The sequence below is a fragment of the Bombus huntii genome, unplaced genomic scaffold (assembly GCF_024542735.1).
Source record: "Bombus huntii isolate Logan2020A unplaced genomic scaffold, iyBomHunt1.1 ctg00000060.1, whole genome shotgun sequence".
In the NCBI taxonomy this organism is placed as follows: domain Eukaryota; kingdom Metazoa; phylum Arthropoda; class Insecta; order Hymenoptera; family Apidae; genus Bombus; species Bombus huntii.
In genome coordinates, this window is record NW_026099321.1 from 228,667 (window position 1) to 254,839 (window position 26,173).

General features: G+C 34.6%; 1 protein-coding gene and 1 pseudogene across 1 annotated transcript in view; both read right to left on the bottom strand.

The window, feature by feature from the left end:
• Window positions 1–26,173, bottom strand: part of LOC126875918 (myosin-2 heavy chain-like) — a 120,721-nt gene that overhangs the window by 72,293 nt on the left and 22,255 nt on the right. The window lies entirely within an intron of this gene.
• LOC126875945 (carcinine transporter-like) overlaps window positions 1–26,173 on the bottom strand; it is a 78,322-nt pseudogene that overhangs the window by 39,517 nt on the left and 12,632 nt on the right.

The window sequence follows — 26,173 nt, forward strand, 5'->3', positions numbered from 1 at the left end:
AGAAAGAGCGTACAATAAAATTGTACGGTTTCAATTGGCCCATCTTACGACGTTCAATTGGATTTGTCTAAGTGGAAGCGTTTACGAGATTCTAAGATAACCGTTGTTTCTTCCAATTGAATTATACGTTTTATCTTTCATACACCATCCGATGCACTTTTTAGTTCTCTACGGAAAAGTATCAAGGTAGTTGTATCTGAAAATTCTTAGCTTAAAAGATATCTCATTGTTAATTTCATTAAAATTGAGCGTGTGGAGGACAAGAAACATATAAACGTAAGTGCGCTGTGTTATCTTTCCTTGTCTTTCATGCGATAAGTTTTACAAGGTTGAAGCTGGAATACCTTTTGAACTAATCATTTTTCCATTGAAGTACCCTAATACTGGTTTGTAGGGAATTAAAAAATCCATCGAATAGCGTATGAAAAAAATGTATGTAGAAATCCATTTGAATAAACGAAGGTCACCTTGAGATCTCGAAGCTATGTATTTTTCGAAGAAACACTTTTTTCGAATAATATACGGTTTAAGAGATATTTGCCTGGCTCGATCAAGACGAGACACCTTGTATATACAGGCTGTTGCAAAAACATGATAGGTGCAAGGATTTTGTTAAAGGGAATAAGAAATAATTTCGAAATACACTTAGCATTGTAATTATTAATATATTTATTTAGTATAACATTGTATTTATTATATCATACTAGTTAATTAGGTCCAAGTGTATTAATTTCGGTATTTGGTAAAATTTTATATTAGGAAAATGAAATATAGAAACTCATTTAATTCTAAGAAATGGTTCTTTATTATTCATATTGCTCGATCATTTTTCAGCATGGGAAAACCATGATTATTCAGAAGCAAATCTGAATTTACTTGAAGTAGTTCTTATATTAATAATTTAAACTGTATTTTTCCTTATTCCCATGAGTATGCCATTCCGTTCTCTGATATAGTGTTGCCAGAATTTCGTACAGGTGTAGAATTATAAGATCGACCAGTACAGATTCCAAAATCAATGCTTCCAACGTAAAATCTAATTTTGTATTTCTATGTAGGGTGACTTAATTTACTAGTCTATAAACGATAATTCAGTTAACACATTAACAGTCGTCGATGTAATGTAATGATTCGTAATTAAAGTACTTACTACTAGGTAAGACAATTATCAATGGCTCTGAGGGATTTCCTGGATTTATTTGAATTAATTCTAGGAAACGATTAAGGTTTAATATTCGTAGGATATCGTTCTGCAAAATTATTAAACGCGAGTATATTACATTGCAACGCGCTGTAGTTAAAGATCTATAATGTTTAAGAGGGAAAAAAAAGAAATAAAAAATATCGAGAGATTTTTGAAATCGATGTTCTTAATTTAAAATGTAATTTTGTCTCTTCTTATACTGACATTTAATGAGCTTAATTTACTCAACCCTAATGTAATTAAATTGCAACAACGAATATCTTCGTAATGTTATAATATTAATAATATATAAATATCGTAATATATATTTTATCACAGTTTTCAATGTCTACTACAAGATCTTCATGTTTGTGACACACGGCATACTATTTGCCGCGATACGAACCGCATCGTTTTTGATTTTCGATCGATTTGAAAAGTTGCTATGACATACAGTAACTTAGTTGTATATCAATCTAGTGATAATACGATTTTGATTTGCGCAGAGTACAAGCTATTTCAACAAGTTGATAAAATTTATTACCATGTAATATGATTTAATACCGTAACGTAATTTAAAAGTCGAAGGATCGAATCCTGAGATTCTAAGATGATTAATAATTAGTCTTGAAGATACGGTCTTATAATTTAAAGGTATAACGGCATAATGATACAATCTGTAATATAAATGAAGATTCAGTATATCTTAAACGTAAAACGCGGCTATAAAATGTTTCAAAATAGAAATATCCAATGTTTTAGAATCCTAAACCAGTTTGAATCTTCAACAAAACTCCGATTTTTTGAGAAACCTTGACAATACGCTAGCTTTTATAGAAGCTTTTTAAAGCTATGTTAAAGGAAAGAATCAACAAGTTTAACAATCATAATATTTAATACCATTCGCGTCACAACGTTTAAATTTATCAATACACATTATAAAAGTCCAAATAGTTGCATAAAGCCGCGTAAAAATCCTAAAGTATACGAGTTGAAAAAAACCGGCGAACTTCTGAAAAAACTTCGGACCTCGACGATACGCTATCTTTCACGGAAGCTTTCAAAGTTATCGCGAAGGCAAAAACCAACAATTTTAGCAATTACGCCATTTAGTATAGTTCGCGTCACGCCATTTAGATTTATCAATATACATTATGAACGTGCAAATAGTTGCACAATACAGTGTTTAACAATACTAAATCGCACAACTTGAACCTCTTAACGAACCATCGAACTCCTGAGAAATTCCTCTTGACAATAGGCTATCTTTTACAATTCTTTGCCAGTTATCTCAAAGACAAGAATCAACAATTTTAACAATTACAGAAGTGTCATCCGCGTCACGCCATTTAAAACAATCTAACACTTGCGCGTGACAAGCGCGAAACTGGTGTCGCCAGCTCGATTTCCGGCAGACGACACGACGGCCAACTCACTTGACGCCGTTCATCTAACGGCGTTTAAGCTTACTTTAAAATCGATCGATCGCCTGTCGAACAATTGATTTATGGTGTTCGCGCCGTCCTATGTCAAATTCTTCGAAACATGACGTAAACGTCATGCAATATAGGGCGGAATGATGTCAATTGAAGAGAATTGCGCGAATTGAACGTTGTATACTCAGTTTCATCCAGCACTTTCGCGATGGAACACCGGTTTACGAAACCGTGGCATACAGTTTCGAATTTTCGTGGAAATTCCACGCCCGCGAATAAAATCACACGGATAATCAAGGAGTATTGTGTCCAAGTGGTCGACGTTGTTACAACGAACCTATCCACGGAATTTGTCGTTTTATATCCGTCGCGGATACAATCCGCGAATATGGCCGTAATCCTATCGTTTAATGAGTTTCCAGATCAATGACAACATGCGTTATAATATATTATTCGTTTTTTTGCACCACTATTCTTCATCGTCTGTTATTCTACGCGTTGCTGAAGTATTGTCAACTGCGACGAACTATTGTAAACTGCGTCGCGTTGTCGCAAACCTCGGCTCATAATTATAAAACAACCCTAAAACTTTTAATACGACGAAAGCTGCCTGGTTGAATTTAGTAAAGTTATTTTCCCCTCCTTTTTTTTTTACTGCACGAATCAACCTACGCTAATGAGAGCTTAAGACAAGACGCGTACAATATTTATCTATTCGACATTTTACAACTGTACGAATAATCTTCTAGGTGGATTAAAAGACCTCACGTTTCTTTTTTCCAATTAAAAGAAATTGCCTGGCGATTCGTCAAATTCGGTTAATGAACAATTTTTGTACGATTTATGTTTGAAAACGAGCTCTTTAATTCGTTAACGACTCGTAATATATCGTGAATTGGTAGAATATATCGATGGTCATAACTTTTCGCGAGGATATAATTTTTACTGATTAAAAGGAAAGCTTGTTCGATTAACGTTAAAATATTCTCATTTTATCATTGTATATAAATTGTATATAAAACCACTAATTTTTTCAAATACATTAGAACAGGAGGCTGTAACTGGTCAGAATTTGTGGTGAAAATAAAGAAAATGTGCAAACTAATTAAACTATCAATAAATACGACAATTAATTGAATAACTCGCGCACCATATTTCCTTTGATCGAACGTGGATTTTCCATTCGCTCAGATGAAGTTGAAACGAATGGCAATGCTGCTAAAACAAAATACTTGTTGCGTGTCGCTTAGATTAACGAGTTGCAAATTCGTTGAACGCTGTAGCATACGGATAAGATGACTACTACATACATTCGCTGTCTCTGCTGCAAATTAATGCTACAGAGTGGAGTTTACATTTTAAATGAGATAGAAATACAGAATAATTCCAACCTTCAGATGACATTAAAATTGACGTATATTACGAACTGAAAGTTTTGATGTAGCGCGATCCTTAGCATAAATCGTGAAAATAACGAATTAAATATTTGTCCCCTTAATATTAAATGGAAATTTGTAAAATAATCAAATGGAGTGACAGATGGATTTCGTTTGACTACTGCCCGCGTATATTAATTATTTGAACAAATTTATAAGAGAGAGTGAGCTACAAAATTATCGTGGAGAAATATTTGTAGAATGAGGTGGGTAGCAAATGAAGAAGAAATATTTGTATAAGAGAATGCAGTTGCAGAATAAAGTTTTCTCAATATTAATAAATTTTTGCAATAAAAAATCCCATTGAAAATATTCCAGGTGGTGTAGTATACTAAGCGAAGTACAAGCGTATCAATTAAAATTACTTTCCAAAAATCTATCCCGACCGAAAAGTTTCAGAAGTTGAAACAAGCTCCTCAGTGATTTTAAAAACCCAACGTCTTTTCAATTAAAAGGTTCTCCATTTAATATTCTTCGATCGAGAAACTTGTCAATTAAAAATCAGATGTTTCAAAATGCTGAACCATGTCAACTATCGTAACTTTTTATCAAAGGGGAGAGAAAGTAAACGAAACGCTGGGAAAATACAAGAGAAAAGAAATTACATGTTGTTTAAGAGTTTATCTCCTCTCGAGCGAATAAACTTTTCTCTCGAGAAATTCGTTGACTCGCACGATCTCTACGTCTCGAATTCTCGCGACTCTGCTTCTCGAGTGCTCTTGGTCACGGCATCGATTAACTTATTAAGAACCAAGTAGCAAAATAATACATAAAAATTGTGTAAACGCAACGTTACGGTGAAAACTCTCTATGATCGTAAACTTGAATCTCGTGTTTTTCATTTTTCATTTTTTTTTTTTTTTTTTTTAGACACAATCATTTTTTCTTCTGAATTTCTTTCTAGAAGAAGAAATGTTACGTCGTGTTAATAGATGGACAGAAATGCTGTGCAATTCTAAGTTTCCGTGATAATTTTCATAGTTGAAAATGGTAATTATCATCGTCTAGGCTTTCTTTGACGAGCATGTATGAAATTTTAGCCCAATGCAGGGTTAAGCTCGTGCCTCGACCGCATTATGCAACCCAGTTTCGAAGTTCAGGAGGGACGTCGGTCAAACAATGGTGTAACCCGACCTATGTGGTAATTGCAACTAATCTTCTCAATTTATTTTTGTTGTCCCGTCCCACGGGCTTCCTTGCTTTTTAGAATGTATCGATTTACCTGGAAATAGTGTCCGTGACGAACAATCCAAATTCGATTTCAAGTTCCATTCGCTGGGACAATAGACTTGATCCGTCGCGGATTTTTCTTTCGTTTCTGTTTTGTACTTAAATTCAGGTAATTCTTTCACGCGAGACCATCTTCAGCGAAATATGTATTCTTGGAATTGTAGACAATTTTACTAATATTATATTTGTTAGAAATATTTTTGAATATACGTAAATATTATTAGAAAATTATTGAAAGATTAATCCTATGTGTGCTATATCTCTATTCACGCGAAGGACTTTGTTTTGAATTTTCCAAGCGTCCATAACAATGTATTTTGTAGTGTTTTATTTGAATTACATAGGACTGAAGATATCTGTTCACTGTTCCTTTAGGTTTTCAAATTAAGAAACGTTGAAAAACTCTCTATGAAAAATTAATAATTGAAATATTGTATCATAAGATTGCATGTTAAATTTGATTTATTTCAGTACCAAGTAACGATTTGTTAGATTAAATTCGTGTGAACCGATCGAAGTTAAGAACATAATGAGAGTACAGATTTTTTTTATTGAGAGATCAAATTAATGATTTTGCCACTATTGTTTCGAAAATTCTTCATCATTTGTGAAACACGTTCTCTCAGAATTTAAAGTCGATCGGTTTTCTAATCAGAAACAAACAAATTGTTTGGTAAATTTATTATCACTTACGAAAATCACAATTTTTCAGTCGACAAGGTTTCCTGGCATGAAATATACGACAAAATTATGTGTTATTTATCGATAAGATTATTTCTCCACTGCCTCGGATTAACTCGAATTCACGCAACTAAATACAGCAGATTTTTCTCCGGTACACATCTTAATTGCACTTTCGTCGCGATTAATCACAGTTTGATACAATGGAATGAAAGATGCATTAATTATTTCTGCGAAACGCGCTTCCACTAAGCTAACGACTTACAGTTCTCTTATATTTACCCCGCTAAAACAAAGAAATGAAAAACCACCCTCTCAACACTAAGATTGCTAAATCTGTTAAAATGACACAGACCGATTTTTCGTTTGTACATTACAATTGGCAAAATTGTTACGGTTTTCGTTATATCGCTTCAATCATAATTATTTACGCTATTGATCAAACATTTGTAATAAAATTCAAGAATTTAAGAGAAAGTCAGTTCAGGACTTTGTATTCTGTTAGAAAACTTTTACATCAGAATTCTATCGAACTGAAGAAAATTACCACTGACAAATTTATCGTTTCAAAACAAAAATTACTAGGAGTAATTCGATGTAGCTATAGCTTAACAGGTTTTTAAAATGTGTACATATATTTTTACACATATTAAACCTTCATAATTCGAATACTAAAATCCTACAAGTAAATGTGATAACATTTCTCTTGACAATCTTTGCATAAAATATCTAAGACAAACTTTTAACGACTCGATCGAGGATAAAGAAAACCGATAGTCTTGAGAGAAAGACACCATATCATATTCACTTTTTTAGAGATTCTTAATGAGAAATAGTTTGGACAAACTGTAAATCCAGAAGACTCGCTAGGTGCGTAAATGATGTAGAGACATCAGAGAGAAAGGAACCGAAATCGACGCGTAGGAACGTCGGTTTTTAGAAATATTCCATCCAATGTACCGATGAAGCAATGTACTCACGACAGGAATTCGAACGAAATCCTTTCTGGTCCTAGCCGCTACCGAAGAATAATGGCCGCGCAGAGGATTGCCACTTCACTCATCGCCGACTATCCTTGCACTAAAGCTCTGTCACCTCGCTCTGGCAACGATAACAAAACTTGCGGACGTAGTTCAGCATTCTAGAGGCCCTGCATTCGATCAGGGTACGTGGAGAGCGTGCCAGCGTGTAATTCTTCGCCACTTAGAGTGGGTCATTAACGATGCCCTCCACGATCTTTCGAAGCTCGCGTAATTCTCGTGCACGCGCTTCTTATCCTCTTTATTCTTTTTCGTTACGTTCACCTTCTTTGCTTCTTTTCTTTTTTCGATCGAAAAATGCAAGATAAAGTTACGATCTTCGTTATTCGCTGACTCGAGTCGATTATTAGACTATGTGGATTTTTAAACGTTCGCGGGCAGTTGAAAAGGCTTTCGATGAGAACATTCAACGAATGTCGAAAGCATTGTGATTTTTAAAACGCACGATCCTCTACGAGGAGATCTAATTTTCTATAGTAAACTTGTTCCATATTGTCGTTGCTACTATCTACCATATACTTATTACGCGTGGTTGATAGATGGTTATGCAACGTACATTCTATGCATTTTTGAGAAACTAGAGAAGCTTTGAATAAAAATCACTACTGCATCATAAAAATATTCTATTTTTCGATAGATTTGGTGCTACATAAAAAGATGTCGTTCTTCATAGCGATCTTTTGCATAATTTATTCTTGTTAATCTCAACATTTCTTTAATTAATACTCTCCTAATACCTACCCAATGTAAAAATATTAATTTTCATTGAGACATTAATGTGCATAGATAGAACATTAGTGTGGAGTTTTATCCATCTATAGGAAATTTAGAAACGAGAAAATCCGTAAGACGCTCCTAATATACAAAAATGTATTCTTTATAATGTTCCAGAATATTTGGTAAATAAACAAATTTCTGCTTACAATCTATTTCGTTGATCATTCATTAAAGTATAAACTTTGCCTTTTGACATATTTTTTCTTTTTTTCTCTCATCTAAATAATGTCTTTGATACACGAAGGTGTAAATTTACATAAATATCCTTGATCAAATTTGATTCTCACGCGAATAGTATAACGATGTGTTGTCACGATAAGCATTTTTGTATTCGAGTAAAGTCTGATCGAAAAAGAGGACTGAAGAGGGTTATACGATGGAAGAGAGGCTTGCAGAGAAGCTGGGAAACAGTTTACAAGTCGGGCTAGGAAATGGAAGATTGAGTAGTTTAGTTGTATGTTGGAAAAGAGGTTATATGAGAGGGACTGGGAAATAGAATCGAAAAATTATGCGTTCAAGCTTATTGAAAAGAACTTTTTTTAAGAGTGTTCGTAATATATTCATCGTACATGTTTTAAGGAATTTATTTGATACATCTGAGATTTATGTAGCTTTTGCTTGTGTAATTCTGCTCATTTCTTATAGATGCCTTTTCTTTGTCGCAATATAATGTTATTCATAACATGCAATGACATTTCCAATGGTGTTCCCTATCCTCGCATAATACGTATCGGTAATTCTGTCATAATACTTCATCTATGCACATATGCAGTCGACTACGTCAGCGATATGTGTAATACGTTTGTATCAGCTTTAAGATTAAACAATACTGCTATTGAGTTGGAAATTCATCCGATTGTTCGCATCGTACAGTGTGTAGTGTAATAGTGGATATTAAACAATAAATATTTGTTACGATATGTGTAACTAATTGCTTCAGATCGCAGTCAGAATTAGCTCAAACTCGCGCTATATCTAAAAAAATGTTCTTAAGTTACACAGACGGTTGTCTGTCATCTCGGAAGATGCAGTCATTGAAATCAGCGTTTGAATGTCATATTTTCTGGATGATATAATTTTCATCGGTAAAATTAGAACATATGAATTATCACAAACCAGGAATTAAGCCAAGTTTACGCAACGTGTTTATGCACCAGTTATAGTTTACATAAGAAATTCCAAATTATTTACATAATACGTCATACTAATACGTCAAAAAATTCATTTACTAAAATCCATGTCTCATCGAAATATGAAAAATACGAAAAAGAAAGCAGGAAACTATGGAGAACGATAGAATTCGATCGAAGAATCGGTCTCGTTCGGATAAAGAGGCTCTAGAACGCACGCAGGCCTAGTGGCCCCGATACTGGAAGAGGCCTCCATTGTGCGAAACCCACGAAGATGGAGATAACGTAATGAAACTAACTGGCTTGCTCTGACCAATTAACCAACCCAACTACGGCATAATATTTAACGTACACTCGCCGCCTTCCCCTGTTCACGTGGCCACGTTTACGCGATGGATATAGCGTTACATGAAAACGCGTTGCGAGGGAATCTCGCGTGATGATGAATTCGCTCACGCGCATCATCCCAGCGTGAGTTACAAGTACCTTCACGCGATTGACGGATCAAATATTCAAGGCAATTCGATTGGAATTATATTCGTGGGCCATAAAAATATTCACCTTCGCGATTTTATCGATCTATTCAAGACAGATTGGAAATCGATGTGTCGGAGATGAAAGAACACCTGTCGGAGATAAAAGAACACCGGAGCCTTTGGAACTTTGGATAACCCCGCAACATTGTAACCTAGAGTCTACTAAAACAGTAATTAAACAATTATAGTTATTCAATCCGATTGTAATTGTTCGAGATAGGTGATAGCGAGCTCTGGCTCGAGGCGACAGTCTGTCGCCCAACGTAGCCGCGGCCAACGGGATGACAAAAGGACGTACTCACAAAGTCTAAGTCTGGTTAAAACGTGAAATAACCACTGATCACGAAGATGTTAGTCTTTAGTCGATGAGATCGCGAGCGAGAATGATACCACGGAGGAAAACTATATTGGGGCGTGTCTAAGGACACGAGATCGGATTCGTCGAGAAAAGCCTCCGTTCAGAAAGTAAGGGAAATTGTCGTTGCCGCTAATTGGTCAATCTCTATACCGGTGGTTAGAAAGAGATGCTGGCTGTTTTCGAGGGGAAGTTGCTAGTGGGAGACGCCGCTCGTTGAAAAATTGGTCTCCCCTATTTTCCCGTAGTGGGGACAAAGATTGTTTGTCTGTTTGATGGACTTTAGTTGACTAAATCTTAAGATTTATAACGAGCCCTCGAGCTAGCTGAACATGTACTGTGGAGACGCATCGACATCAGGCAATTATCTTACTCCAGGAATAGGATCTGCGCGTGGCGAGCCACGGGACAAAAACCGTTGGAATATTTACTGTCACGTGTCGCCACGAATATTTCTTTTAAGCTATAGGATTTTAAGCTTTTGAGCTATAGGATTACTCCATACCTTCGTTAAACAAAGCGTTCATTCCTTGGCCGCGGCAACGTTGGGCGACAGACTGTCGCCTCGAGCCAGAGCTCACTATCACCAATCTCGAACAATTACAATCGGATTAAATAACTACAATTGTTTAATTACTGCTATAGTAGACTCTAGGTTACAATGTTGCGGGGTTATCCAAAGTTCCAAAGGCTCCGGTGTTCTTTCATCTCCGACAGATGAAATATTTTTATTCTCTGATTTATAATTTTGGAAGTGTAAGGATTTCGTCGAGTGAACGAAGAATATTCGTAACGGAGTACCACGTCTTTAAATCAGGAATTTTTGATAAATAAGTAACGTAAGGTTTTCTGAAGCAGATTACTGCAAAAAAAGAAATTCATCATAAATATTTATAATATTAAATAAATATTAAAAATGCCTTTTTATGCAAATGCGAGAGGTATATTACCATGAGACTGTGTTCGCATGATAACGATGATAATGGTCGCAGAAACTGTTTTTTGCCTAACGCTATTTTAACATAGACATCGTGTTTTTTGATGGTTACAAAAAAAAAAATTAAATTTTATAGATTATGTATAATCAATTAATTCAGTGATCAGAATTTTAAAGAAACTTTTTAATAGAATAAATGAGAACTCGAAAGGGCAAATACGTGGAATTGTAACGATGTGTTAAGGTGTAGGAAGATTTAAGATTAAGCTGTTATTGTTAATTTGTGTTTCCGCCTGTTTGCACGCGTCTGACCATAGACAGGCACGCTCTACTGCGGCTGCCAGGCATCCGCTGCACGTGAGCAATCGTATTTGAATATAACATCTGTTTGATTTGTTTTTACCAACTTTGTGTACCACTAATTACCAGTGGCGAAATTCAGAAATTATTCCTATTTCCTCGAAACAAAAAACATAGAATCTCGTCTTTTTAGATATATGATTTTACTTGGATATGTCTTACAGTTCGAACACCTAACCGATTTTCTGTACATTTAGTATTTATAATAATAATAGACTTTAGACTAGCTTCACGTACGAATATACAGGGTGGTTGGTAACTGGTGGTACAAGCGGAAAGGGGGTGATTCTACGCGAAAAAAGAAAATATAGAATAGAAATCTTTCGTTCGAGGCTTTGTTTTCGAGAAAATCAACTTTGAATCTTATCTCGTTATAACGGATCTCACTGTAGATCGTTGTCTCGATGGAAAAATTAAGAAAAAAATTTTTATTCTATATTTTCGACTTCTTTCACCCCCTTTCCGCTTGTACCATCAGTTACCATCCACATCCATTCCATATACATCCTGTCCATAAAATTATGAAATACCTACATTTTTCAATTATGTTCAAAATTCTACAGACCTCCCCCTTCCCCTAAATCTCATTTTGCGCTTTCGTCAATCATAAAAGTTTATTTGCGAAAACAAGCAGCCCAAGAAGAACAATTTGCGTCAGTCTAAAATTACCATCACGCATCAAGGAACGTACCTGACGTCAACAAACCTGAAGTCCCTCCCATATTTAACTCTACTAAGCCAACCACGGGAGTTCCGCGTTCAAAATACCAATCGTTCGTTTATTTGCATGAGAAAAGATTTGTCGGTGGCTGGGGAGGAAACGAGCCGAAGCGCGGATAGGTGAATGTCGGAAGAGAAGGGGAAAACCTTCCGAGTCCTGAAACAATTTTCGTTTCGAACAGCTCGTCCTGCTGGTGGGGAGGGTTGCATAAATATTCGAGGTTGCGCATCGTGCTCGACATAGCTGGAAACTGCTGGCAAGCGAACAAGTGGTGGAGAAGGAGCACCAGGACCTTAGTTTCGCCACAGCTCAGTACCAGTTGCGCTCCATACGAGTGTTCATCCAACCTGCTCGAAAGGGTGGAATTCCAACGTGAAGACATTGAGTTCGGTGACATCGGTGAGTTTAAATCCACTATATCTTCTATGAAATCATCGTGACGCTAAATGTAGTTACAAGAAATCATTCTAATTTATTTCTGTGTGTAATTTCTTTTCTTCATTTCGCGTGGTTTCTTACTTGGTCAAAAAGGTGAGGAACTTTTATGCGAGGATACTGTTGATAAATTTGCACCGTCCATCCTTTATTGAATTTATACGCAAGACCATCGACGTTGAGTTTCGCTCGATCATTGTCTATCGAATAATTATAAAATTTATTCTGATTTTTGTGCGTCTTCGGTCCTTTCCTTAGCTTTGTCCGATTCTTTTTTATTTGATCTGATTGATTGTAGCAATTTAAATACGAGGAGACTGCTGGTCAGTTCGAATCGATTATTTTCTGTGCAGTAATCGTAGCAAAATGAATATATTCTAATTTATACGTGTCCTTTGTCCCACTTTGTGCCCGCTCTTTTTCCCCTACTTTCTACTGTTTCGAGGCATGAATGAATCCTCTGAACTTGTTGCTCTGGCAGTGAATGAAAAGTGAAGTTTAGGATTGGAAAGTGAAATGAAAGTTTCAATTCCTCGCTTGTGTTTCACTTGTGGAAAGAATCTTCATCAGAAGTTTGACATTTTTGATAGACGCAAGTGTTTGTGCTTACATTTAGATTTTAGAAAGAATTTTGAATTGTATATGTCGATTACGTATATTGGTCATTTAAAAAAATCATAAACACTGTTCAAACTTCTAAGGTACAATGAGAAAAATACAATGTTCATCATTTTATCTTTCCCGTGCATTACTGTACTATTACTTAATGCTGGAAGTTATAAATACCTTTTGTCGTAACTTATCAAAATGTTCTGCTCAATGATATAGTCCCATTCATCCCCTGTCATTCCCACCCACCATTTACATCTCATAACATAATAATAAAACAGTACTTGACATGATTAATAACATATTAAAAGCATCACTTAGAAGAGATGAATTATTTCATAATATAAACTTTCATGTTTATTAATCCCTTAATGTTTTTGTATTCTAATACTTTTGTATATCGCTTATGCTGTAGGTTGAATATGCAAATTAATATTTTTATAGATATAATTTAAATAATACTCGATAATAGCACTGGATAATATTATATCGAGTACTATTTCTCGAATATTTTACACGTTTTTCCATATTACATAATGGAACATAATTTTTGTCTAAATTACGATGCTTCTAATTAAATTTAAATATAAACGAAAGATTGCTTTCCTTCAAAGTTATTGAAATTCGTAAGAAAAGCGAAAGACAAAACAGAATCGATGTATCGATTAATTCCTTAAAAATTTTTACTCGATAACTGGCCCTTAACATTTCACGAACTATACGCGTTTTAATATTCATGGTTACAAGAAAGTAAGAAGAAAGAAGCCGAAATAGGTCGACGCGTGTTAGCGGCATATTTTTTTATTCATGTACCCACTTCAAAGTCGTCTATACGTACCTCACCGACCTAATACGAACAGCTCTCTTTTCGGTCTCCTCCCTTTTATTTCTCTCGCATTTTTCTTCTTCCATTTCCTCCTGCCCCCCCCCCCCCCCCTCTCTCTCGTTCGTTCCTTTGGCCTGGATATTTTTCGCGTGGTTCGAGCAACGATGAATTTCCGTGCCGCGAAATTGATGACACGAGGGATAATGAAAATTTATCGAGTATAATAGCCGACGTTCTGATCAAAGACCAAGCCAATCCGTGCCTAAAAAAAAAAAAAATTTTTGGATACCGTCAATGAAGCTGTATTATATTTACATATAAACTATATTATATATGGGACGCAGGTGTTCTATATTAAACATAGCTAAATATAGGTAAATGCAATTAAATAGAGTTAAATATACCGTAATGAAATATATTTAGTTTATGAAACTTTTCCTAAATTAAATGGGAAAATTATTCGCATAGCTGGAAATTCGTATAGTATCTATAATAAAAATTTATAAAATAACAAGACAGCTCAGAGGACTTTTCAATATTTTTTATTTCGATATATATACTGCATTTCCATTAATCTTCGTTTCAGATATTTTTAAAAGGTATTTATTAATATCACTTCTAGTCATTTTTTAACATTATTCGATAAAGTTACATTAACAAAATCGTGTTTTTCAATTATACCATTTACTACTCTTTATCTTCACGATTATAATTGATTATACAAGTATCCCATATATCGTAATGAAGCAATTGTGTATAGTTGTAGCATTGTAAAGTTATGACTCTGAGACAACAAAATCGTAAAAATTCTTAAAAAAAATTGGCTGACAGAATATCCTACCAAGTATTATTTTCAGCGAAGCAACAGGTTTTGTCAAACGTATAACCTTTATAAATTTCTGACGTAAAGTATTTCAAATCTATCTTCTCCAAAAAGAAGAACGTCGTAGGATAAAATTGTACATTTTAAAATGTACATTGTAAAATTATACATTTTCGATTTATTTCTTCACGTAGAAAATTTTACCTTATCCTTTATAGTACGATTAATGAGACACACTAAATATTTGAATGCTACGAAACTCGTAAGAACCAGTTGTACTATACTTTAACCAGTTACACATACTAAACGGTATCAAGTAACTTATCGATCAGTATCGCTTTCCTTTAATATGAAAGAACGAAATAAACGTAGAACAGAATTTTTACGAACAGAGAAAGTATTAGGTTGTCCGGAAAGTGTCTTTCTTTCGCAAGCGTGTCTTTTACAACGATGCACCTTCGTACAAACGTAAAACCAAGTCTGTGAAATTTATCTCAACAGAACAAATTGGATCGTACGTAATTCGACAAAATAATATAAAACAAAAAAACGTTGTGGGTCTATTATTTCCTCATAAAACGAAAGAAACTTCTTGGACAAGCTAATAGTTTTCGAAAGATTTACGACTTGTCTATGGAAGACGAGGGATTGAAAGAACGCCGAAGAATGAGGTTCAATGGATGAACCAGCAGGAAGTTCTCGAAGCAGCCGCGAATCGCGAGTATCCCCTCGAAAAGAGATGAAAGTGAATCGAAACTGTAAGACTGTTACGACTTTTCCTCTCCGATATTCGTGAATTGAATCACGGTCAACTCAGCTTGAAAGAGAAGTTCGATTAAAAACTTCTATTGTAAAATTCCTTAGTGACTCAGGCAGATCCATGCGATTAACTCTTAATTAGTATTCTTGATACAGCAATAGTTACTCAATTTTAGAGTTTCAATAATATACGTTGATTTGTATTTCGTACTTTACGTAATAAGTATCATTGATATTATTTACGGCATAACACTAAATAATAATTTAAATTTCAATATTGAAATTCTGTAATCATATATTAAAATATTGAAATTGTATACTGAAAGTATTTCATTCTGTTAGCTTAATTTGCTCAGGAGTCACGCTGATCACCTTCATAAATTCAAGCACAGAGAAAAATAACAGAAAACAATTACAAACGCTTTTGAAAATTTACCTTGGAGCCTGTGACTTTTTACAATTCTTTGCGATAGATAATTGCAAATTTGGAAAAATAGATCGTTCGTTTTTTAGTATGCTGAATATTAATTATATACTTAAATAATTAAATCGAGGAATTTTATATTAATTTTATATTTTTCACAAGGCTGATCAGTTTCTCGTGTGAAAATCTCAATGAAAAGAATTCATATGCTATTGTTAAATTAATCCTCGTCTTAAATCCTCGTTACTGATCTAATTTATACAAAATAAGGTTACACACTTGCAACAATAAAGAAGCTATAGAACGGCGAAGATATCCTCAAAGAAGGAGAGAAGAATCAATTATACGAGCCATTATTCGCCACTTACCTAATCTTAAATCTAACTGCAATTGTCCTTTGTTAATTTTATGATTTCCATTACGCGAATCGAGTTGAGTGTAAAAATTCTGTTTTACGACTAAACCATATTTACGACTAAACGAATCCTTACTCAACATATATATAAACATAAACATATATATAAACATTATAATGCAGAGATTGGAACACAATTCAATTTCGTGGACAGCATGTGTTCGTGATCAATCGACGCGTCAGATAATTTATTATTGAATAAACTGGCCGGTGGCGTCTGCGTTTCATGATTGGCAAGTCGATAACGATACAACCGATAGGTAACCGAAATAAATGTTCTACATCTGCGAAGTAAACGTTGTTCTACTAAGCTTTCGACGAGTGAATATTTCTCTTCTTTCTTTCCATCGATAAATCGCGTATCTCTTAGTAACATTCAACTAAATTTTACAAATTTCACCATAGGCAGAGTAATTCTATAGCCGAAAGATAGAAAAAAAGAAAAAAATGGAACAGCGAAAGAACCAAGTCAATTTCCCTCTTTCATCCAGTTTCAGAGCGAAATACGACATATATGATATTTTCATGCTTCAATTTACGATCAAAGGATATTCAGAGTCGCAACTTTTTATCGAATCGAAACTCCCAAGCTGCATGTTTCACGCAGAGGAAATGGGAGAAAGAGTTACATAAACACTGATAAGTGAGCCAGTGAGAAGTTAAATTGATCGATTCCATTTTTAAACAAGTTTTTTCGTTCTAAGATCCGATCGACTAAATCGCTACACTCACTGCTGATATTTATTTAAATTTATGTTTTTATAGAGCGCGACGAAGGAGAAGAACCTAGACAGAAATTTATTTTACTTACTGAACTATTAATAGCTGCTAGACTTTGCATATTTGTACACTTTCGCGCGTATTTTTACATCTTTCAATTTACCGTAAAACCTTATTCACATTGAACTCTTCAGAAACCAAACGATTAATCTCAATAGAGTCAACCTTCTTTACAAACAAGGTATTTCTATATTGCAACTATTTTGAAACATATACATGTATGAAATATAAACATATTTTTCATCCTAATTCCGGACACTCTTTTCACATGGATTTCGTCAAAATTATGCGGCCTTGCGATTAAAAGAAATTTTCTCGAGAAGTGTCGCGATTAGGCAACTTATTGGTATTAACAGATTATTAACAGAAAGACAAAATAAACTCCGTTACACAAATCGGATGATCAAGTTTTCGGAGGAGAAAGAGAAAGAGACAGAGAGGGGGGGAGAGAGAGAGAGAGAGAGAGAAACAAGATTTATTGAAGGGAGGATGAGGGAACGGAAACACTTTGAGGAAACACTTTGAGCTCTATGCTTCGACCTGTCCAGCCGCCAATCGAATTAGCGTGCCATCCAGCATTGATTTTGCGTCCATATCGTGGAACCATGCCGTATTTATTGTTTACCAGGTTTCCTGTGTCCTATGAATTTCAGTTTTTCCGCAAGATGCCGCAAGATGCAGCTCGTTTTCCTTAGACTCCGATGTGAAATCGCGCGAAAAAGTAAGAATGAAGGCGTTTCCATTGGATCGCGATTGCACTTTATCGTATTAATTAACTCGACATTACAGCGTAGTCCTAGAAAATCGTATTAATCGAGGTAATCCGATGCAATTGATTCACGGCCAGCGTACTGCTGCGCATCACGCGAGTCGTTGTCTCAATTATTGAATTGCTCGTTGCGAAGTATTGTAGCGGAACCTCGGAAACGAAATTAACGATGTAATTGGGGACAGGATGCATTGTAACGATGGAAAATATTTTAGTTATAACAGCTAATTCGAAGGTTGAAAAATATCGATCGAACTGTTTGCTGGTGTTCGCCCAAGGATTCGAACATGTAGGGGTATAGTGGTTGAACAATTAGATCTGGTCATATCTGTTAATTTTTCTGTCGTTATTGTATAATTCATTGTATTCTTTGGTTTACTATATACACGTATCCTGTTTGATAAATTATATTTCTAATTTTCGTTAATAATATTAATACTTTGCATTCGAAGGTTTCATTTATTCATATTACCAGATACTCCAAGTAATTTCAGTAGAAAGAACGTGTTTTCGTATAATTGGTTAAATATATGCGTAGAATGAAGAGTCATAGCCGCATCACTCATCACCTACTCACTCACTCACTATCATCGCGCAGTGCGATACGATTTTGCTTGGTAGTGTAATATATCTTCGGCCAATACGTCGGTTTATTTTTCTGATTGTATCTTACCTGTTCGTTGCAAGAATACGTGAGATAATTATGATTTGACAGGTTAAGGACAAATTTTTAATTTATTGATTTATTAAATTTTTAATTTATTAATTATTTAATTTATTTGATATTATTAGCGGAGCCCTCGATTGCGAAGGGTTATAGTAGCGTCGAATAAAATTGAAATTGTTAATAGATCATTTTCTGATATTATATTTCAATGGATCTTCGTGGAAATTGGAATAATGTCTGATTCTATTATTTATCTTAGAAAACTTGAAAAACTAATTAATTATTCGTATCGAATTAGTAATATTCGTTTGTTTGTAAAATGTACTTGTCAAGATAGTATTATATAAAAATGCTGAATCTCGACAGGTTAATTTCTCATGTGAGTTTTCACGAAGCTTGAAAAAATAGAATTTGTAATTAGTGTTATTTGCAACAGACATTTATTTTCCCTGAAACCTATGTAGGTCACAAATATTCCTAGTAGCAATGCGTGTGAACTACATTCGCTTCTCTATGTACGTACATATGTACTCTCAAAATTTCATTAAAATCGTTCTTACGTTATTTTAAAATCCATTCTAAAATCGATTCTATGGTGACAACCAACGGTGTAACTTTATAATTCGACGAAATTTTCCAATGCATTTCAAACAGACAAATTTTTACAATCCCAATATAGAGAAGGTATAAAAATAAAATAGTTATTTTTCTTGCTCGGTTCTAGATGAGAACAATAAAAGTTGCGTGGACAGTGATTAAATTGCTTTAAGGAAAAACCTCCTATTTTTTGTTTTATATATTGACTTTTTGTTGCAATATTTTCCAAGAGCTTCGACTGGCATCGAGTCGTATAAAATCGCAGAAAAAGGCGCTAGTATTCTTTATAGTTGCATAGCTTCCATCATCGCCTGGGTAATAGGCCTCGCTTCGTCTTTGACGCGACAATCTCGTTACCAAGACTTCGATCTTCGAGTTGCTTAATGCGATATCGACATCAGAACGATGCCTCGACGAGCAATTCATCAAAAAAGTTTTTTAAATTTTATTCGTGTAATCTCGAAAGTGACTCGATATTGACCGAGAATAATACGATGTTTCATTTATTTGTCGAAGCTTGGGTGAAAATTTTCCGCCGACAGATTTTTGATTGCAACCAACGACATTTGAAATTACTGACACGAGAAATAGAAATTTATTGTCATAACTAACAACGTTGTAAATTGTTCGTATTTGCTTTGATACGAAGATGAATTGGAAATTATTAAAATTTAACAATTTAATAGCATTTACAATTATTCGTATTATCTCATTTAATTATATCATAATTGACAATACAGAAGTGTCACTGTTTCTGTATACCTAAATATATTATGTAGTATCGTTTGTTTTTTTACAATAACTGTGCAATTCCATCGTATTGATGCCTTTTCTACTGTAATTCTACTCCTAACTAATTACATTGAATCAACGTCAGTCATTCGCATAATAACAATTCTATTCCCTGATATTCCCAACCCGAAAGCAAATATCCTCTTCCAAATTGTTGCGTATGTATAACCATCCGATTTCTATAGTGATATATTAGCCGTACTGTATTATGTGGATTCTTCGTTGTACGAACGTAAGTAGTCAAGTGAAATTTGTGATGTTCCTTGATCTATGTACGTTACGATCAGTTTGCAACAGGCAGTTTTCCCGAGTCGTTGCACGTTCAGCAAGAAATTAATCAGCAGTGAAGAAAAATATAAAGTTCCCCTGTATTTCTAACTTTGTACTCTGTAATGTCACGGTTTCTAATCTTTCATCCATAGTTCACACTTTAAGAAAAATTAATCAATTACATTAATTACGTTGCTTAAAATCATCGAATTTATCTAGTCGGTTAAGCGTGTAAAATCGACGAACGGAAGATTATTCAATGAGAAAACTCGACATTACAAAAATGAACGTTTGCCCATGTTGAAGTAGCATTTAAAGGATGAACGCGATACTCAGCGTCGAGTCGAAAACGTTTCGAGTTCGAGTTTCTATTCGCCTCCATATGAACCCATTGAATAATCGATACGAGTTGCTCGTTACACGGTAATTCCTTGCTTTCAAATTTGAAAGCCACCCCCATAGGCCCTGTTAATCGGTCAGACTAGCGCAGAGACGCGTTTCATTTGCTATAATTCGATCATCGGACGGTTTAGTTATCGTCGAATTTTGACGCTGCTTACCAGCAGATTAATCTCTAGCAAACAATTGATAGGCGTCACAAACAGACCAGTTGCTTCGTAGTTAGCGAGTCTCTGGACGTTCAGAATATGAGGATCCAGCTGATCCACCATTACAATTAATCGGATTAATTCTCACTCCCTCTCGCCAAGGGATATATGTAATTGATTTTCTGAATCAGGGATGGCTATTCCGATAATATACAGTAAATATAAAATATAGCGAAAATACATAGTAAATCGAATTTTTCCTTTTCATTTCTTAACTTTATCTGTTCTCAAGATACATAGCTTTTGCAGTTTTCCGTAATGGGACAGAAAGCGGAACGTCTTTAGGCTACCATCTTTTTCTTTTTACAATTTAAATTCGTTTCTTCAATGTCCGTTAGAACATTTTCCAGCCAATATTTTCTAAAATTTCACACGTATCCTTCCTTCGCTATAAGACGCGAGATACACGTGTACTTCAGCATCGACGTGTCTTCAACTCATCGACGCCTCTTTCTCGGCGTTTCCCATAGTCCGTTTTCCATTCTGTCCGCGTTTCAACCCCCGACCACATTTTCTGTGCAACGTGTACACACATCCAAATATGGGTTGACTGCGACACGGGAAAACTCAGCGTTAGAAACGAACGAAGAAACGCCTAACCATCGTGAAAGCGATGTGAACGCGGAAATCGGACGAGGCGAAGTTAATTTCGACTATCAGCCAGCTTTGGGCAATGAATCTCGACGATTTCCGCGAGCATATTGGACTTATCTGCTCCAGCACGCCTTACAATCACGATAACACCTTCTGTTGCACGCACGTGAACACGCAACCCCCTCGTTACCCTCGAAACGAGCGGTCAGAGATCCGTGAACAAGATTGAAATTCGTTGCGGTTACGGAAGCCGTTTACGAGCCTATGGATTACGAGGGTCGTTTCGAAGAATGCAGTGAGCGATCCCATGGAGCGTAATTCTTAGCCCATTAACGGGCAACGTTGCGTTAGCGAATTTCATCTGTCACCTTTTCCCCAATGAATTTGCGTTATCGAATTCTATTTGTTAACATTATCACCACGACAAGCAATTCCAAGGATGAGCTTCGCGTTTACCTCGTCTCTACTTTTTCTATCTGGATTCTACAATTTCATGAGTTTCAAAGGATGTGGATAAAACGGCATTATGAGAAACTGTTGGTTGATTCTTCATGGGTTAACGTAGTTTTGAAGAAATTCTTCCAGGAACCGGGAAGAATATTAAACATTGAAATCGGATACAGTACCAATTCTGAGAACTTTGAAAATGACACGGTACCACAATGTCGCTATAGAGACCAATATAATGTTACTCTAGAGGCTTTCACTGCTCGAATTGTCACAATTATTTTTTATACTTCCGATCCTTGATCATGCCAAAGCGTTATTTTTAAAAAATAAAATATATAATAGAAGTGTGTATAGAACTGTTGAAAGGGTCCGTGTAACAGACTTTCGTCGATGATCTATACAACTAAAATTCTTAATATTAAATTCAATTCGTAGAATATTCAAATCTATCTATAGTTTGATCGAATCTTCGATTATAAATCGACGTAAAATTTTTGGATACTACAAGCGTAGCCATCGTTCTCGTAAACGTCTGATGAAGAAGTACATGTTACAAGGCTTATACGTCAAATCTATAGAACACCTGAATATAACTGACTTCCCAATATTTCAATATTCCAGGTCCCATAGCTATATCGGATGTCGATTAATACGAAACATGAGAAGTCAATCAATCGATATGTTCAATGGCACGTAATCTTGATAAAAGCTGTACAAACTTGCAGTCCTTTCCTTGTTTATAACGGGAAATTGAATACTTTGTAATTAAATTGTAGAAACAGAAGCAATAAAATGTTGCGTGGCCTGTCGCAATAACGTAACGAATCGATATAATGGTTGCCACAGATTAATTAATTAATATCAATCCCGCGATCCTCCATCGCAGCTGTCTTTATTTCCGCGTAGTTTGTATCGAATTCGTCGCGTTTCATCGTGAGAAATCTTCAGCCGTTCCAAAAGTCTCGTAAAGATTAATCCTTCATAATTGAAGAGCGGAAGTAGATAAAGTTGCCAGTATCGAAACTAAAGTTTTCTGGGAAACGACTGTTTATGAGAAATTGTTTGTTTATGGAAATGTTATTTATTAGAAAAATATAACGATACTTATTTATTACGCATATTATAATACTTTATATAATTTTACGATATCTCTATTCTATCGTTTCAAAGATCTGTTAATTAACGATAAAAAAAATATCTTCTTTATATCTTAAGAGAAGATATGTAAGTCCATTATGTAGTTTGCTTAAGAAGGTCAGTAGAGATTTTTTTATCTGATGGGATAATTGAGGCAGATTTATCTACGCACATGTTCAAGCACGATGGAGGGAGTTTGCTGGCACATGGTGCACACAGTCTAATTTAGGGAACTAATCGTATAACATACATCATACACAACCTATATCACGTATGAAACGTTAAAAACTGTACGAATTATTATGATTACACTTCCCTTCATATTTAGTGATATTAACCTTCATACAAACAACCTCTTCAAGGAAAAACAAAATTCTTTTTCGAAAATGGCACTTCCAATTCTTCTTATTCTCACTATTTAATTGCTAGCCGTATCAAGTAACAACGAAAAAAATAATAATATCTAATCGTTAAGCAGGTCCATATTTTTGGGGATACAATTAAAAAAGTAAATCGTCGGTGGAATATTGTTTCACCTATCAAGAATTTTGGAAGATATAATTAGAAAGGTACAACCTGGGTAGAAAATTGTACTCCTTATCGAGCATTTTTGAAAATATAATTGAGAAAGTGGAATCTGGATAGAGAATTGTTTTACCTACGAAGCATTATAAAAAATAAGTTTAATAAAACTATACCTTGGATAGTTCATATATTTTTTCATATTATACGCATTCGTTAAAATTTTACACTCCCAAACATCCTGCTATACTTGCACAAAAAAGCGCAGTCTAGTAATATCCCCCTTACTGCTCCTCGCATTTTCTTTCTAATCATCTCTCGTTCGCTTTTCCTGATATTATTCTCATCGTAAGTTCAGAGTGGCGGTTTTTAAACTCAGGAACGCGCGGCTGTTCGTTAAATGAAATATCAAACGTAAGAATTGCCGCAGTCTTAACGCGAGATAATTCATTTCGTGGCAAAGAGCGCACGTCGTTGAATATTAATTCATATCTCATATAAGTTGCGAATAAAAAAAGCAGATAAAAGAGGACAAAAATCCGATAATTACCGCGAATCTTTACGCAATTTCAAGAAATACAAAAGAAATTTGTTTGTAAGCATGCTACTAAGTATTATTAGAAGTACTGTACTTTCGATATTTTACATATTCTTGCATATTTTCTACATTTTTCTGTATTTTTGTATCCTTAAACTTTCTGTAAACGCGTAAACGTCTGCGCTCTGACAATGACAAGGAAGATTCTACTGATAAAAATAAAGCATCGAATTTCACCGAGCTCTTAGAAATGTAATTCTCAGATCACATAAATTAAAAAGATATATATATATATATATATATGTGTGTGTTGTCATGTATATATGTATGTGTGTATATATATATGTATATATATGTATATGTATATATATATATATATATATATATATATATATATATATATATATATATATATATATATATATATATATACATACGTAGCCACAAATCAATTTGGATCACGACAGATAAAATAGGTAGCAATAATGTCTCCACGAACATTATCATAATTTATTGGAATTTACATAAAAGCCAAAGAATGCTATTGTTTCAATGACACGGCGTTTTGTCGAGTTAGATAAATATGAATTGTGTGTTTGAACAAGTGTTCGGTCGTGTTTCACGCGACGAAAAAGGAAATCACAAGACAAGGTGTCGCCTCGTTGGAAGCAACAAATCGCAATACGAGGGTGGAAATTGGGTGATACCGGGAGGATTACGAGGGATGAGAAATCTGTCGAGAGCGTGAAAGGCTCGCAGTCACCGGGTTTCTCCAGTTCTGTCGCTTTTAACGCCGAGTTCTTCCGCTTCGAGGATAGAAGCTGCGAAATATCGAGGCCATTGTCCAAAGATTTTCAAGAATATCCGATGCAACGTCTTGAAATTTACGAGAGCAAGTCTGATAAATTCTTATCTCTGGTCCATTCGTGGCCAATTTTTTAATATCCTCGTAACTTGTAACGACAAATAAAAATATTGGTACAGGCCAATTTTTTTTTTGGATAAAATCTTGTGTGAATTTACAAAAAATACGATTCTTCGTTTAAATTTTTTCCCTTATTGTCTTTACATATTTGGAGTTTAAACGCGTTATAAGTACGTTTTTTTTTTTTAACATGATTACGTAGAATTCTTATTCTGAATAAATTATTTGTTTCCGCTTCATAACTGTTTCTAAATTACAGTGCATTTAATCTTGAAATGCACAGTAACATTTTATACTTTTTACGTTCTAAGGAATTTTCAGGATCGGTTAAAAATTAAATTACAGTAATGGTAATACTCAATATTAATGTCAGACGTGGATACTTCACTGTTTTGTATAATAATTTGTTATCTTGGCATCAATCAAGGTATTTAATATACAAAGCGTACAGATTAATAAGAATTTTAATTAATCCTTCTTCTATAGTATTCACCGTTCTTTTCGAGCTCGTACCATTTCAAATAGACTTTCGAATAGATTTCAAAGATTTGTCTGTTCAAATAAAACGCGATCTTTTTTATTTCCCTATCAGTCGTCCCGTTACTGTTCCGTAGTTTCCAACAGATTGCAGATTCGTTTAAAAAACATTTGTAACGAAAAACAAACCCACTCGCAGAAATGTTATTCAATATCGCATATATAACTTTCATAGACATCCTCCTCTCATTGCTATCATTGTAAACAGATTGAAACTTCGTTTGCAAACACTCGCGATTAAAAAAAAAAAAAGAAGAATTAATCTTAAACAATTTTATCTTGTGTTCCATTTATAATTTTCATAATTGTCTTCCCGACGTTGTATCATTTTAAATGGCTTTTTTCTATCCATCTATGTTGCAGCGAGATCAACGGTCCTAATTACTAAATTGCACGATGTGTTCATACAAATTCACTTTTTATGAACGCGATGAAACGAAATGAAACCTAAGTAGAGATTTGTTTTCTCATCAAGTATAACGAGTTTTATACTTTGGATAGATAGCCTCGTTGTGAGAAGGTCTTAATCGTTTATAATTGCGATTAAGTAATTGCAATAAGTCATATTTTTAAGAAACGTTCTCACATGCTGTCACACACTGTAATTAGAAAAGGATCATGAAACATTCGGTTTATGATATTATTTGTTTGTAAATCTTCCTGCTTCCGGAAACTTTTTTAAATATAAAAATATTTATATACAAAATGAAATATTTTTTTCAATATCAACACTTCTTGCGTTTATGTTGTCCTAATCAGAATTATATTATTTCGTGTATCCTGTTGCTTTTTATATGATAGTCCTCTCGTTGGCCGCGGATTCGTTATCAAGCCTGAGGCCCTCGTCACTAGTGTCACTATCGACAATAAAGGT